The 15,811-nt window shown below is 48.3% G+C and overlaps 1 protein-coding gene and 1 long non-coding RNA gene across 5 annotated transcripts in view; one reads left to right on the forward strand and one right to left on the reverse strand.

Moving 5' to 3' along the window:
- Positions 1-5,292: 5,292 nt before the first annotated feature.
- LOC135577320 (uncharacterized) lies at positions 5,293-7,757 on the reverse strand. The gene is made up of 2 exons (XR_010469031.1): positions 7,666-7,757; positions 5,293-6,098 (listed from the first exon to the last, which is right to left on the reverse strand). It is a non-coding gene; the product is annotated as an uncharacterized LOC135577320 (long non-coding RNA).
- KIAA1958 (KIAA1958 ortholog) overlaps positions 7,535-15,811 on the forward strand; it is a 76,599-nt gene continuing 68,322 nt past the window's right edge. For all 4 annotated transcript variants that reach the window (XR_010469029.1, XR_010469028.1, XR_010469030.1 and 1 more), the window contains exon 1: positions 7,535-7,671. The gene's annotated coding sequence lies outside the window, so the exon portion shown is untranslated. The remainder of the gene's footprint in view (positions 7,672-15,811) is intronic.

The following is a 15,811-nucleotide window of genomic DNA, read 5'->3' on the forward strand; positions in this document are numbered from 1 at the left end:
CTTCTAAAGGAGAAGTAATTTTCAGTTCTGAAAGCAGCTCATTCTTTACATTTTTTAAAACATTTTGTTAAGGGTTGTCTCATCCAAGCAAACATTGAAGAAATCAGCAGCTTTCCTGTATTGCAGCAGTTCATACTCTGTCTGATCTACACATAGAGAGCACTGTCAACCTCGTCTGTTCTTACATGGGAAAACATGACTGAAACTGCTTCCTTTGTGTAGAAAAGAAGTGTAATGAGAGCTGAAAATTACATTTCTTGAACTCTCTGAAGCTGTATCAGACAAGAGGAGCCTGGAAAGTAAACTAAATTAAAATACACAGGAATTTAATACAAAGCAGAGTCGTGTGGTCACAACTCTGTAAATGCACAGACCGGGTTCTCGAAGGTACTGCAAGCCTCTGGTGAATAGCACGGGATTTTCAAAAGCACCTTGGGGGCTGATCTTCACATGCCTTCTCCTGTGTCACTGCTAATTGCTAGCTGCAGTCTAGTAAAACACGCCACAAAGGAAAGACCAGCTGAAGTTAGTCCTGCTCTCACGTGCCCGGGTGCGAATGCGAAGTAGCCTTGTGACGCCCACGATGACGGGACTTGTCTGCGGCGTTTCCAACAGTGTCATGCACACGGGAAGGGCTGCTCAGCCAGGAGAAAGCTAACAGGTACCTCTGCTAACAGATCCAGTCACGGTGAGTCAAGCGGTCTTTAGTGCTGGTTCTTATTGCCCCGTGTACCTTCAGGATGTCCAGTGGAAAATGAGAGTGCCTTCACGTGTGCCACGGGCTGGGCTGTGATCTCCAAATGGAGTCTGAGATGGGCAGGAGTCTTCTGTTCATCAGTGGTGACTGGAAAAAAGACAAAACCTTTGCCATGCATTGTGATGGCTGAATCTCTGCCGTTTGGGTGCTGCCTTCTACTTAGGAAACAAGCTCAGGGCACTCCTTGCCTGGTCACCCCTTCTAATTCAGCTTGGCGTTTTCTCCAGGACCAGAAAGACATCTGCTTGAACACGTGCATAAACCTGCCCTGCCCCAGCCAGGCAGAGCAGCGTTTGCAACACCTCACCATGGCAATCCAGGCGGCTGGAGCAGAAGACCACTCTTCTCAACCTTCCCTGTTCAAACCAGGCTCCTGTGGGCTGGTGTCTCATTACTGACCCAGAAGGGAGCGCGTCTTGCTCTCTTGTTCCCCTTAGCTCTTCGTGCCCTGTTTCCTGACCTGTTGGAGATGGGATGCAGGGTCAGCGCTAAAAGCAACATCGCAAGTAGTGAAGTACTTTTGAACAGGGTGCAAGCAGACACTGTGGTGGCAGGACTGGCAGAGCAGAAGGACCATGATCTGCTAAAGGTGAATTTGTTCCGAAATCATCTCCAGAAGTGACAGAAATCTTATGGCAACATGCAGTGCCCTCACAGGTAATTTTTGGACTGGCAGGAAAGTGAGAGATTAATTAACTGGCAGTGCTTTGCTTTGAAATATTGTGTGTATTTAATTACAGATGTTCCAGGAATAGGGGTATGATGCTCCACAGACTCTGCTTTTAAAAACTTCCCTTATGTAAAGAGAAGGTGTGGGGATGTGCGGGAGAAGTTGCCTGGTTGCTCCTCTTTAAGGATCCCTCTTGAGCAAATGGATCGTATTGTGATGTTGCTTTGCCATGCTTTGGTAAACAAATTGACCTTTCGAACATTAAGTTTCCAATGTTTTCAATAGGGAACCTAAAGAAAACCTATCAGACAAACATCTTATTCACTGCTATACTCTGTTCTCTTTATTATCAAGTTTTCAAGGAACTTCCCAATAGCAGCATCCCTATCCTGTCCATGCTTTACTCCCCGGCAGCTCCAGACAGCTGGTGTCCACAGAGGTGCCTTCAGCCCACTTGATGGTTTTTATTCTGGTCTTGCCTACACCTGTGTAGCTCTGCATTGCTGAAACACAGAGATAGAGACCCTCTGCACAGGGAAGGATTCTGCCTTCTTATTCACTAACCCCAGGACTGCAGGAGAGTGTTGTTACACCCATCTCCACTCGTCACACCGGTTGTCTGCAAGTCAGACCACTTGCCTTCTCATGGTTAGGGAGGAAACTACCACCCATCTTGCTGTCCTTGACTTCCAGTCCTCACAGCTGGGTGTCTGGAAGCTCTACTTGCCCCACAGACCCACCTCTTGCTCTGCACATCCAGAGTGGTGATGTCTCACCAGGGACCCCTCCCCTGGCCAACCCACCAGCACTGGCTTGCAGGCAGCTGTCTCTCACCAAGCCTTTTCATCCAGAGAGGTGTGTGACAAAGGCTGAGTGGGCCTGCCTCCAGTTTAGTACTCTGAGAGGGGACTGCAGGAGTGCTCCAGACTGACATACTTTCAGTACTCGAAAGGGGCCTGTAAGAAAGATGGGGACAGACTTTGGCAGGGCCTATTGCGACAGTACAAGGGGTGATGGTTTTAAACTAAAGGAGGGAGATTCAGATCAGACATGAGGAAGAAATTTTTTACACTGAGGGTGATGAAACCCTGGCCCAGGTTGCCCAGAGAGGTGGTGGATGAACCATCCCTGGAGACATCCCAGGCCAGGCTGGACGGGGCTCTGAGCAACCTGATCCAGGTGAAGATATCCCTGCTCATTGAAAGGGCGTTGACTATAATAGATGACCTTTCAAGGTCTCTTCTAACCCAAACCATTCCATGAAACTGTGATTCGTGATCTGCATTTGGCTGGTGCCGGTGTAATCAGCAGGCATCAGAGGAGACAGGCCAAAGGGAACCTGTGAAGTGATGCAGAAGCCTGGTGTGACAGTGGCCTGATGCTGCCCATCTTCCTCTAATGCAGCCAGTCCTGTCCTGATTAAAACCTATATGTGGTCAAAAGCATCACTCTTGGTCTTTCTCATCTTCCACTCTCAGCCCAGCTGCTCTTGTGGTAGATCCTTGGCACATGGCCAACCTTCTGCTGAAAACAAAAGCATTGTTTGATTGCCCCTGTCTCCCTCCCAGCCTGTTCAGCACCTCCCACAGCAGCTTCCCTCCTGCTGGGAGAGCTGGGGGATTTCACAGGGTGCTGTTTCAGTTGGCAAAGCTTCTGACACAGGGTGAGGCTCATGAGCACTGGTGGGTGCTGATGGAGAGGGTATGTGTGTGCTGGCACACACTGCTCAACCAGGCAGCAGCAAACAAGCATGGCCAGGACACAAACTGCAGGGACGTGACTCATTCATTGCTTCCTTGCTGCCTGGGTGAAATGCCAAGCAGAGCTGGGCAGCAGAAACAAACCTCTTAACATAAGTCTGATACAGCGGAAGGCTGTGCTGCCATCCAGTGAGATGTGGGCTGGGCAGAGAAGAACCTGATGAAGTTCAACAAGGTCAGGTGTAGGGTCCTGCACCTGGGGAGGAACAACCCCAGGCACCAGTACAGGTTAGGGGCGGATCTGCTGGAAAGCAGCGCTGTGGAGAAGGACTTGGGAGTTCTGGTGGACAGCAGGGTGACCATGAGTCAGCAATATGCCCTTGTGGCCAAGAAGGCCAATGGTGTCCTGGAGCGCGTTGAGAAGAGTGTGAGAGGTTGAGGGAGGTTGTTCCTCCCCTGATACTCTACCCTGGTGGGGCCACATGTGGAGTATGGCATCCAGTTCTGGGCTCCCCAGTTTAAGAAGCACGAGGAATTACTGGAGTGAGTCCAGCAGTGGGCTATGAAGATGATTAGACGTCTGGAGCATCTTTCTTATGAGAAGAAACTGAGAAAGCTGGGCCTGTTCAGCCTGGAGGAGAGAAGGCTGAGAGGGGATCTCATCAATGCTTATAAATATCTCAAGGGTGGATGCCAAGAGATGGGACCAGACTCCTTTCAGTGGTGCCCAAAGACAGGACGAGGCACAGACTGAAGCACAGGAGGTTCCACCTGAACATGAGGAGCAACTTCTTTTCTTTGAGGTGCCAGAGCCCTGGAACAGGCTGCCCAGAGAAGCTGTGGAGTCTCCTTCTCTGGAGACATTCAAACCCGCCTGAACACATTCCTGTGTGATCTGCTCTGGTGAACCTGCTTTATCAGGTGGGTTGGACTGGATGATCTCCAGAGGTCCCTTCCAACCCCAACCACTCTGTGATTCTGTAACCCCAGCTCACCTGCCACTCCTCACAAATAGGAAACAGGCCCTTGTCTGTGACACTGATGTGAGCTGGGACTTGTCTCTTCTCGCAGACAACGTCCCTGGGAAAAGCCACGCTCTGCTTTGTTCCTGCTTGAACACGATGTGGTGCTGCAGGGATGCTGGGGAAGCTGAGCAGGTTCATAACAAAGCCATGCGGTCACTGGGTGTTTGTATGCTTTTGTGAGGTAGTGGCAGCTGTGCTCGGATGTCCCCGTTTTGCAACTTGTACGTTCTATCCCACAGCCTACTGGCCCAGCCAGTCTCTCCCTGCAGAAGACTCAGTTCCTGTGGGATCTGGGACCCTTCTGCCTTTGCCCATTGATTTTGGTCTGCTGGTGGCACTGATGTGAATGGGGTGGTAGATAATCCGTCAGGCTGCCCAGCAGTTCAGAAGACGAGAGCATGAGCTTCCACTGAGCACCACGAGCTGCAGTTTTCCTGGCACTGAGGCCTGGACTGAGCAAATTCCTCCTTGTCACACAGCCTGATAGGTCTGATAAATGGTTATAGCACAGATGGCTAAACAGAGGTTAGTGAGGTGCCCAAGGTCACCACAGAAAGTCTGCGTTAGGACTGGGTTGAGGATGTGATATACATTCTTCCTCAGCCCACTGCGTTAATGACAGGATGCTGCTGTCTCATCCAAGCATGCGGACCATTGATGGAGAGATGCTCAGCACCCCTGGCAGGTGACCCTACAGCAGTCAGAGCTCTGCCTCTGTGTGCTTCATGCCAAGTGGGGGACATGAAGATAAATGACCCACGATAACACCACCTCATGGCGGCAGTCTGTTGGCTGTGCAGAAGCATGGCAGTCTGTCTGCCTGTCTGCCTTGCAGTGGCCAGCACAGTCCCGTTATGTCAACATCGGCAGCTCTCCTTCCTGGAGAAAACACTGTTTTCGCAGGAACATCAGTGCACACTGCTCACTGCCCTTCCAGGGCAGCTACTAATACAGGCAATGAGCTAATGTGAGCTCACCTAAAAGTGCAATTCTGTGCTGAAGTGCTGGTGACATTACCAGGCTAGCTGAGCTCTTCGGCAGTGCATACGATACAAACCAGAAACCCTTGATGCAATTACAGCCCCGCATACAATGCTGTGATGATAACAGGGCACAACAGCCAAGCAACCACGTCAGAGGTTTGAGAAGCATTTTCAAACCCTCTTTTAATTAAGGAATGCAGACACAGCTTTGACCTGGGGCTGCTCCTAACAATGGAGAAGTAAAGGAGTAGAAAGAGGCCGGGGGAAAAGGAGGGGAAAGGACAGGTTTGGAGGCTACTTTGTCCTGTTGACACAGTAGAGTATCAGAGAAAAAGAGAAAAGTAAAGCAAAAATGCAAAGGAGTCAGGAGAAAGGAAGGAGGGATCAGAAATGAGAATGAAGAAGCCATATAAGTAAGACAGGTAATGGCTTTCAAACTGTGACTTGCGGACTGCTTCCAAGTGCTCTGCAAAGCTGACTGCAAAAAGAAAGTTAATGTTCATTTCAGCAGTTTGCACAGAAGTTATGGTCAGCAAAGTCAGTTCCTCTGGTGCAGAAAGGAGGGCAATAACAAGATCAAAGACCAGCAATGAGGAGCAAGCTCCTCTTGTTGCCTGACTGCACAAGATGTGCCTGGGTTTAAGGCCCTTGGAGTTAAAGTGTTTGTTTAGAAGGCAGCTCTCCTAGGAATCCCTTAGTGACATCATCTGTGAAAATGCAACTATTTGATCTTGAAAAGGGAGCTCAGCAGTCCCATCCTGGCAGCAAACAGAGCACTGGTTTGAACAGTACAACCTGTGCAGCCTCTGCTGAGGAGGCATGTTTGGTGGCCCGTGGGGTTCTGGGGGTCACATCCCCGAAGCACAGCCCATCCCAGTGCCTGGCGGCAGCCTGTGGATGCAGCAGAGTCCAGGAAGGTGGTGGTCTCGTCCTCAACGCTGCCGGTGCTTTGACTCCAGGTCCCTGCATGAAAAGCAAGAGGTGTTTGCAGGGTGTCATGTGTTTGGCACGATGAATGGAGGCAGCCTCTCCCTTTGCTCCCTGGCGTAATTACTTCTTCCATTTAGGTTTCTCGAGCTTTAGGAGTCTTAACACTGAACCCTTAATTCTAAAGCATTAAAGACCTCTGGTGTGTTGCAGCAGCACGGCAATGACATCTTACTGAAAATAACAAGAGCAGAATGGATGGCAATCTTCCACAGGCAAGGTTAGCGCTGCTACCAAATTCCCCTGCTGCATCACAGGCAAACCCGGAAAGAGCATTATTTTTGGCACGAGTATACTTCCAGATTGCCTCCATTATACTCTTGTGTAAGCATTGTTGCCATTGTAGATAGTAGCATGTGTTAGCCCATTCAAGTTTTGCAAATGTTGGCATAAGGAACATGAGGAAAGGAAACCTCTGGGGCATGAAGCAGCCGTCTTGGAAGGCTGACATTCCTTCAGCAGCAGCCAGGCCTGTCTCCTCTGGAGTGATGCAACAGGGCAGGGGAAAAAGCCCAACCGAGGAGATGAGCAGAGTTTGCTTTGGCATCTACCTCACGTGTGGTGGGAGAACCAACACACAGAGAAAATGCTGCAAGCACACAGTGAGCAAAAAAAACACGTATGCGTAATGTTGCTGTTGAGTTGCAGCCAAAATAAGAATGTTGCAGTTTTCACAATGGACAAATCGCAATTTTTAATGCCCTATATGCAGACATAGGAGGGATACACATATATGCGTGCATATGCGTATATCCCGTACAAAATTAATAAACATATGGTGTTGTACATATGACGTCATGTAAAAAGAGTGCAATTTTTTTATCAGCAGAAAACAATTGACTAGCAGTTTGGACACAGCTACTTTGAGTAATTCAGCTGGTGTAAGTCAACAGATCTTCATCAGAATAATTAGATTACTTTTGGCAGTTGGGAGTGTGTTCCTCGCTGAGACAGTCGGGGTTTTGTGTGCACGGTTTCTCCCCGTTTTTAAAGGCAAACACCCCTACCCGCGGCGGTGCAGACGAAGCAGCTCCATCTGCCCGCGCTCACGCAGGGTGCACGGCGATCGCCACCCCCACAGGGTTTTTTGACGGCGCTGGTGCCCCCCGGGCAGCCCCTGGCTGCGCCCGCCGATCCAGCCACCCTGCAGCCGCTCCCCCGCCGCGGGCCCGGCCATGGCGGGGCTGCTGCCGCCAGCGAGACCGCGGTTCGGGGCCCGTGCGCGGGGCCGGCGGCGGGCCCGGTGTGCGGGGCGGTGCACGGGTGTGCCATTGCACACTTCCTGCGGTCTGCCTGACCAGGCGCCGGTTTCCGGTAGCTGACAGGAGCCGGAGCCCGTCGCTGCCTCCTCCGGCGCGGAGTACCAGCGCGCAGGGCAGCGCAGACACAAGCACGGAGCGGGGAGGAGGGGGAAGAGGAAGAGGGCGGAGGGAGCAGAGCAGCCCCCCCTCCCCAGCCCCCGAGCAATATCAGAGTAATCCCCCCCATGCAATACAGGCGATATTGCACAGCCTCCCCACCCCACGCGCCCACCGACAGGCACCTGCAGGTACGTGACCCGCCCGGCTGCGCCGTGTGTCCGTCTGTCTGTGTGTGCGTGTGTGCGTGTGTCCGTGTGTGCATCCACCGCTGCGCGAAGGGGCGGGGGGGGCCGGGTGATATTCCCCGTCTCTCCCTTTGTGCGCAGCGGAGGGCTCTCCGGGAGCCTTCCCCGGGCAGATACCCCGGCCCCCCGGCCTTCCCGCGGGGCAGCGGTGCAGGGACAGCGGTGGTTGTGCCCCCCGTGCTGCACAGGAGCTGCCGGCGCGGGGGGACGTGGGGGGCAGGAGTGCCTGGCAGGGGGGATCTGGTTATAGCACAACATAGGGAGCGGGGTGATCCCCGCTGCCCCCCCGTTGCATCCTCTTGCAAAAAAAAAAAAAAGCCAAACAAAAAACGCGTCCCGTCCGTCCCCCCCTGCCTCCAGCCCTGTGCTGAAATAGAGGCGGGAGGGGGGCAGCCAGGGGGCTGCAGTTTGGGGTCCCTGGGGTCTGGCGGCTGCCTGGAGCAGCGGAGTGGAGGGGCCATAGCTGGTGGTGTGGTTTGGGCCCCCCCCCGCAAGGGGTGTTCAGCCCCCCCATCACCTCCTGCAGGGGGGCACAGGGGGTCCCTATTGCCTCCAGCCAGCACAGGCAGTGGGGTGCACGTAGGGAGAGGCAGCCCCTTGCAAACTTGGCTTGGCACCAAGACGAGGCAGGAGCGATAAGGGAAGCCAGAAAACTGTGAAACAAGCTTGGAAAAGATGGCTAAGTGCAAAGGAAAAGAGTGAAAACGGTGGAGACGTACATTGAGCCTTCCACAATTTAATTCTGGCTGTCAGAAACAGAGCCACTTTCCAGCCAAAGGAATAACTATGACACATACGTTAGAACTCACCTTCCATCTGCAGTGTTAATCGTTATAAATATCCTCTGAACACAGCTGCTTATCCAGTAGTACTAGATGTGGAGTAAGGCTGTTTCCATTCAAGTGAATGAAGATCTGTCCCAGAAACAAAACAATACACTGTGTAGAAATGAAGTCCTCGTATATGCCTGGCTTTCAACATTTGAATTGTTAATCCGTGAAGTTTGCTTTTACCTGCCTTCTCTGCTATTCCCCTGCTATCCTCAGAAGTAACACCTCTGCAAGTACTGCTGCAGTGCTAGAACTGCGATAGATGCTGAAGCTTGATGTGAACTGCCGGGACAGGAATGGTTTTTCTTTTTTCTGTTGATTTGAAAAGAAATGGGATCAAGCCCTTAGTGTACCTGGTAGCAGTAGTGAGAATTTGCATAAATCAAATCATTACATCCCTTTGCTACATTCTGGATGACAACTTTTCAGGTCATGGCCTCGCCTTGTTTGTCTTTTTTCCTTCTTTAAACAGAGTAACCCCGAAAGGTCATTTCAGGTCAGGAGTGACCAGTTCCTGTTTCCCCCTGTGGCTGCTCCTGTTCCCCTCCATGTAACCCGGTGTTCAGACAGACATGGCTGTACCTGTGTGGTACTGTAATTACTCTAATAACCCAGCCAGCACCCGCCGGGCTGCACGCCTGCCCCACGGCACACGAGCATCCGTCTGGGCTGCTTCCACATGACTGGAGACAAGTAAAACCACCTTGGGGGCCAGGTCTGCCTGATTTTTAAAACATCATTTCAGGCTTGAAACTTACTTTTGCCCACTACTAAGGCCACACACAAAAGTCAAACTCAGAAGTCGCATGGTTTATGCACTCACCTGCAGCCCTGTGCTGAGCCTGGCAGGCAACCTGCTTCAGCGATCCCCCTCCGCCTGTGGCTTTCAGCAAAAAGCTGTTTCTCAACCTTGTGATGAAGTTTATCAGCTCTTCAAAATATTTGGTAGGTAAACTTACAAACCAACCTGATAGTATAAAAACCTTGCACCCAAGCAAGTAATAAAGACGTAAGAACTGGCAAAAAGGTACTGTGTGAACTAATTTTTAACATACGGTGTTCAGGGGCTAATAGATGGTCTTACATGCAGTGCCAAGCTTGTTCTGATAGGCAGTGGAGTTACTCTTTCTGGTGTTGCCAGTAACACCTCTCAAGAGCATAACACAGGTATTCTTTCTATTCCACTAAAATAGCTACATTTCCAGGAGGTAACCTAAAACTTGTGCAAAAACTCATAACAGCTCAAGCGCTGCGTTAGCAATTCTTAGCAAGATTTTTTGGGGTTTGGTTTGTTTGTTTGTTTTTAAGCAAATATATATCGATGCTGCTTGTGTACTGATTCATCTATGTCTCTGTGCTACACCAGGAAGTTTCCTATAACTGAACTTACTGAACATTTCAAAAGCACAGTAGAATTCTGCTTCGTGTATGCAATGATAACAGGTTTACCGAGTCACCGAGCTCCCAAAGCGGTAGTGGTTTGCTTCGTTAGCAGTTCAGACCTGGCAGTCGTTAAGTGGCCGCCGAACCTCTCCGTGGTGCCAGTTTGACTGGGTGGCTGTGTCCGTGTGCTCGAGCTCAGCGCAGACTCGGAGTTTCAGCAATGCCTTTCAGTATTTTCAGCCTTCGGACCTTATGCCTCTCTGACTTCCTTTCCTGTCAGTTATAAAAGGCAGAGTGTAGAGGTCTGGGTGTCTCAAGCATGGGCATATGTGTAATCCCAGCCCTTGCACTCGTTTCCACTGTTTTTCCACATCTGCACTCCGGGAGCGATAACCCAGCCATGCGCAGCTCAAAGAGGTGGTGTGAAAATTAACTACTGTTTGTAAGGCACTTGACAGAAACATGCATGGCAATTAGTCCTCTCGAGGATTGTTATGCGTCTGGTAATTCAAGTGTAACTAGCTGAACGGAAGGCCCTGATTTCAAAGCTTATTGCTGCACAGCTTTCTGCAAAGTAAAACGGTGTGAGATGAAGGTTGGTGACTTAGAACAGTGAGAATTTTTATTGGCTTCTCTGGTTCCTTTTCTGTGAAAAACATTCAAAGAGGAGTGTTAGTTTAACTAAGTCAAATGTTCCCATGATGGATCCTCCTAATAGCTCAGGGGAACTTGAAAGACTTACATGTTAGTGCTATTAATGATGAAGAAGACCTGTGGAGCACAACTGCTTCATCCTCAGTTACTTGACCTTGGCTACAATTTGTTGATTTATGAACTTTATTTACTGGCAGGGTTGGTGAATTCTCGTGCAAGATAGAAATTACAGCGTGCCAGCTCTCTCTCGTTTCCATGGTAACGAGTGCACTGCACAGATTGCCTAATGAGACCCTTGGCTGGCCACTGGTAGTCTGTGTTTTTCTGGTTTGGTAATTCTGGGCCCTGAATTAAATAAAAGGTTTTGTTCATATGACTGCCTGAACTCAAGCACTCAAAATGGAAACAGAAATAAAAGAATAGATGCCTTTAGCACAGTGAGAATGTATAGTAATTTAACTTCAGTCATACATACACAGATGGGATGTAAGCAGGTAACTTTCAGTAATGTGTTTTCTTCAGTTTTTATCACAGTCCTTGTATTGCTGGAGAGCTCCTTCATATTACTCGGTTCCCTTTTCTTATTTATTGTTTAGCAACAGGCAGGATCTGCAAACTTTTGGTTAGCTCAGAGACATCACTTGAGTCCTGTTGGACTCGGGCATCTTGGGGTTTTAGTCCTTTGAAAAGTTAGGGGAACAAAAGTTTTCCTGTAAGTGTGAAATCACAGAATTAGATTCGTGGTGTTAACGGAGTGAGCACTGTGACCTTCAGCAAGTCTTTATTTCCACTGCAAGAGTTCAAAGTAATTATTTTCTAAAAAGAGTTACTGTACCTAAGGTATTTTACATACATAGTTTCTAAATAGTACCTGAGATAACTAGAAGAGATAAGGGGAGGTAAGAGATGCCTCTCCCTTTTTCTCTCCAGCTTTGTTTATTTCACTAATTTCACCACCCTTTTTTGTATGTTCTACCCTATTATTTTCCTCTGTGATCTTCAGTAAGGTGACTGTCTTCCATCAGTGCGGACAATCAACAAAACAAAACAAAAAGGCACATGTTTTTTACAAACATGGACATAAGCATATAGCAGTGGGCAAATGTCAAAGCATTCAAACATCCAAATAGTTTTGTTTGCTTGAATCACCAGTGCTATAGTTTGAAAGCTTTGTTGTTTAGTTCCTTCACCTATGAGCAGCTGTATCGTAACAAAAGAAATACACAAGAAAGTTATCCATTGTAGAATTATCTTCTACAGCAGTTTTATTCAAAATTTACGTAAAGATGGCTGCAACTGAATTAAGTAATTCTAAATTTTGGTGGCAATCCTGTCATGGGTTAAGGCTGGAGAAAGAAAAACCACTGATCGTCTAGTAGTTTACATTGAAATTCTTGCCTTGCCCTGCCAGAAGCAGCCTCTAAATGACCTGTGGTACTTAACTGTGTATTAACCCATCCTGGCATAAAGATTGCTGGTTGGTGTGACAGACAGAATAAAACTAGCTGCAACAAGTGCTGGGTTTAGAAATCCGTCTTGGAGGGAAAACTCCAGTGGAAAGCTGTGAAATGGCTAAGAGGTAGACACGCCACATTTTGGCTCTGGATCGTTGCCTTTAGTTGCAGAGGTCGCAGCATTTTAAAGCTGTTTTCCCCGAGTTGGGGTCTGCTGGCATGCGAACAAGGGAGCTGTGGCTCTTAAAAGCTGTTGTTGGTTCTGCTGCCTTGGCTGCCGGTGTCAAATGCCATCCCCTGCCCCTGCACACGTACCCCCAACAAAAAAAAGCAGAGTTTCTAATATGCCTCTGCTGAACCCTGCTGTTTATTTTGTGGGTGTAAATTTCCACATGGTCGAGGGCTGTGGTTTACAAGCTGTTTTGAGAAATCACCTAACAGTTTGCCCCATAGTAGTATCAAAAAATAACTGCTATTATGTTTTACAAATGTGTAAAGATGTGTCATATATAAATATGAATAATATACATAGTATCCTTATTTCTCTATATATGTAATATAAGAATATATAATATTTGTACTACATGTAAATAATGTAATTTATGTTGATACTGTATTATGTGTTCTGTATTATTTAATATATCGTAATGTCATATATTAACATATATGTTATTCATTATTATTATACTTTATTATTATTCTACGCATTCTATTCTGTAGTCAGATGTGAGAGAAAAAGTAGATCTCCCAGAGAAGGTGTCTGACTTATGGGGTGAGGGAGCTGTGTCTGCTGGGACCTCTCCTGCTCCAAGTCCTATCCAGCATTTTCCCAAACAATCCAGTGGAAGGAATAACGTGCCTCCCTCCATATGGCACCTACACAGAGCACAGGGGTGGAAGGAGCCACAAAGACCTGGGAGGACAGAATCAAGTTTCAAAATCATCTCAACAGGTTAGAGATCTGGCTGGAGATGATAGGGAGTGGGGTGTAAAATGCAGGGTTCTGCTCTCTGGTAGGATTAGGGAAATGCTGAAATTACAAGCTGGGTAGCAATTCTTTTGCCAAATTTCCTTTTTTTTAGCCAAAAAAAACCCACGCTGCACAGCGGAAGGGAATAACTTTGCTTCGTTGCCAAAGTGAAAGGGAGAGGAAAGAGTAATTTTCAGTAGGAGGGAAGGTCAGGGCTGGGCATCAGAATGTGGTCTCTAAGAAAAAGGTTCAGGAAGCTCTGGGGTGATGTGTGAGGATGCTGCCGTGGGAAATCCGCACGGCAAGGTTACACGATCGTCTGTCAGTGGGGAGAGAGGAACTGTGACCCTGCTTAGGAGGACCCCTGACGTTCAGTGATTTTTCTTTCATGATTAAACCCCTTGTCTGTAGGACGTTTTTCTCTAGAACTAGTATAGTGGGCATTTCCCAATAGGGCTGAAGAAAGACAACTATAAATTTTATTTTTTTAATAGGTAGTAGAGAGATGGGGGAGAAGGGGCACCTGTTTGAAGTTGTGACGGCAAAGCACAACCTCACCACGTTGAGCAGTGTGGCCGCTGTGATGTGCGAGTGGTTGTGCAGAGGGATGTCAATGGCATGGAGAGGGAAATGCCATGGCGAAATGCAAGTGCTTTTCAGCTGATGCATCTTCGGCTCTGTCCTGGTCATGGCACTGGTATCTCCCCAGAAGCAGTCCCGCTGCAGGAAAGCGCTTCGACAGTGAGAAACCTCCTCTCTTTTTTGAGCAGCCTGCCCATGTGGGATTCACACCTTACAGAATCACAGAATGTCAGGGATTGGAAGGGACCTCGAAAGATCATTCAGCCCAATCTCCCTGCCGGAGCAGGAACACCCAGATGAGGTTACACAGGACTGTGTCCACACAGGTTTTGAATGTCTCCAGAGTAGGAGACTCCACAACCTCCCTGGGCAGCCTGGTCCAGGCTCTGTCACCCTTACTGAGAAGAAGTTTTTTCTCAAATTTAAGTGGAACCTTTGTGTTCTAGTTTGAACCTATTACCCCTTGTCTTACCATTGTTTGTCACCGAGAAGAGCCTGGCTCCATCCTCCTGACACTCACCCTTTACATATTTATAAACATGAATGAGGTCACCCCTCAGTCTCCTCTTCTCCAAGCTAAAGAGCCCCAGCTCCCTCAGCCTTTCTTCATAAGGGAGGTGCTCCACTTCCTTCATCATCTTTGTTGCCCTGCGCTGGACTCTCTCCAGCAGTTCCCTGTCCTTCTGGAACTGAGGGGCCCAGAACTCGACACAATATTCCAGATGTGGTCTCCCCAGGGCAGAGTAGAGGGGAAGGAGAACCTCTCTGACCTACTAACCACCCTCCTTCTAATACACCCCAGGATGCCATTGGCCTTCCTGGCTACAAGGGCACAGTGCTGGCTCATGGTCATCCTGCTGTCCCTTGGGACCCCCAGGTCCCTTTCCCCTATGCTGCTCTCTAATAGGTCATTCCCCAACTTATGGAACCTGGGGTTGTTCCTGCCCAGATGTAAGACTCTACACTTTCCCTTGTTATATTTCATTAAATTTTTCCCCACCCAACTCTCCAACCTGTCCAGGTCTCTGGATGGCAGCACAGCCTTCTGGTGTGTCAGCCACTCCTCCCAGATTAGTGTCATCAGCAAACTTGCTGACAGTGCACTCTATTCCCTCATCCAAATCATTGGTGAACATATTGAATAATATAGGCCCCAGTACTGACTCTTGAGGCACTCCACTAGATACTGGCCTCCAACTAGACTCTGCCCCATTGACCACAGCTCTCTGGCTTCTTTCCCTTAGCTGGGCTACAGGCAGGTGCTTCTGTGCAGCTGTGCACAGGGAGTCTGCAGGATGGCAGCCAAAATTAGAGAAAGATGAGCTTTTCATATGCGCTCAGGGTTGCAGTGTTTTCTTAACCTTTCTGTTTGTCTCCTCTCCTTAAACCTGAAGCCGCGGTCCGTAATTTCTGTACTTTTGGTGTGCCTGCAGTCTTGAGTATGGAGGGGAGAGGATGTGTTTATGTTCTCTGCTAAGTGTTCTCCTGAAGCTGTAGAAAAAACCTTCACCGCCCCGTGACAGTTTGCAAAATCTTCTGCAAAACACCATAAGGAGCCAGCATATTTTAGCTGGTAACACTCCAAATGTCATAGCTTAGAATTTTCAAAATATTGCAGGATGGAACAAAACTAGTGAACTATTCTCAAAATGTAGAAGCTGACACTTTTTTCATTGGTGAGATTTTGATCCTTGCTGTTGATCCAGTTTTGCACAGGAGATGCTGATGTTCTCATTCAGTAGAACATTTTCTGTTCCTGGTTCTGTGGATTGTCCCTCTACAGCAGTTCATAGTCATACCAGGTCATGCCTTTCTAAGTAAATATCTGCTCAGATTTTATTGTAACTGAAAGGGATTTGTTTGTGGTTTTTGTTTTGTTTGCTTTTAAACTAGGAAAGTATCTCCTGCCTGAAATTTAGGTTGCACACTGTTTGTTTGTTGTTTCGGTGTTTTGTTTTGTTTTAGTTAAGGCATATTTTAAGCTTCCTATCTGTAACTACAAAATAAAGGGTGGCTTTTAAAAAACAAAGCTCTTACTCTCAGGCTCAGTGTTAAATTTTTCAGACGCAGGAGGCAAACATTTATTGTGCAATCAGTAAACTACAATTGAAACTGTTCTGTGAAGTGGTTGGCATAGTGTGTGCCAGATGTGTGAATCCTAGCAATTTTAGCAGACCTGATGAGTGTTGACTTCAGTTTAAACCATGCAG

The sequence above is a fragment of the Columba livia genome, chromosome Z, assembly GCF_036013475.1.
Source record: "Columba livia isolate bColLiv1 breed racing homer chromosome Z, bColLiv1.pat.W.v2, whole genome shotgun sequence".
In the NCBI taxonomy this organism is placed as follows: Eukaryota; Metazoa; Chordata; class Aves; order Columbiformes; family Columbidae; genus Columba; species Columba livia.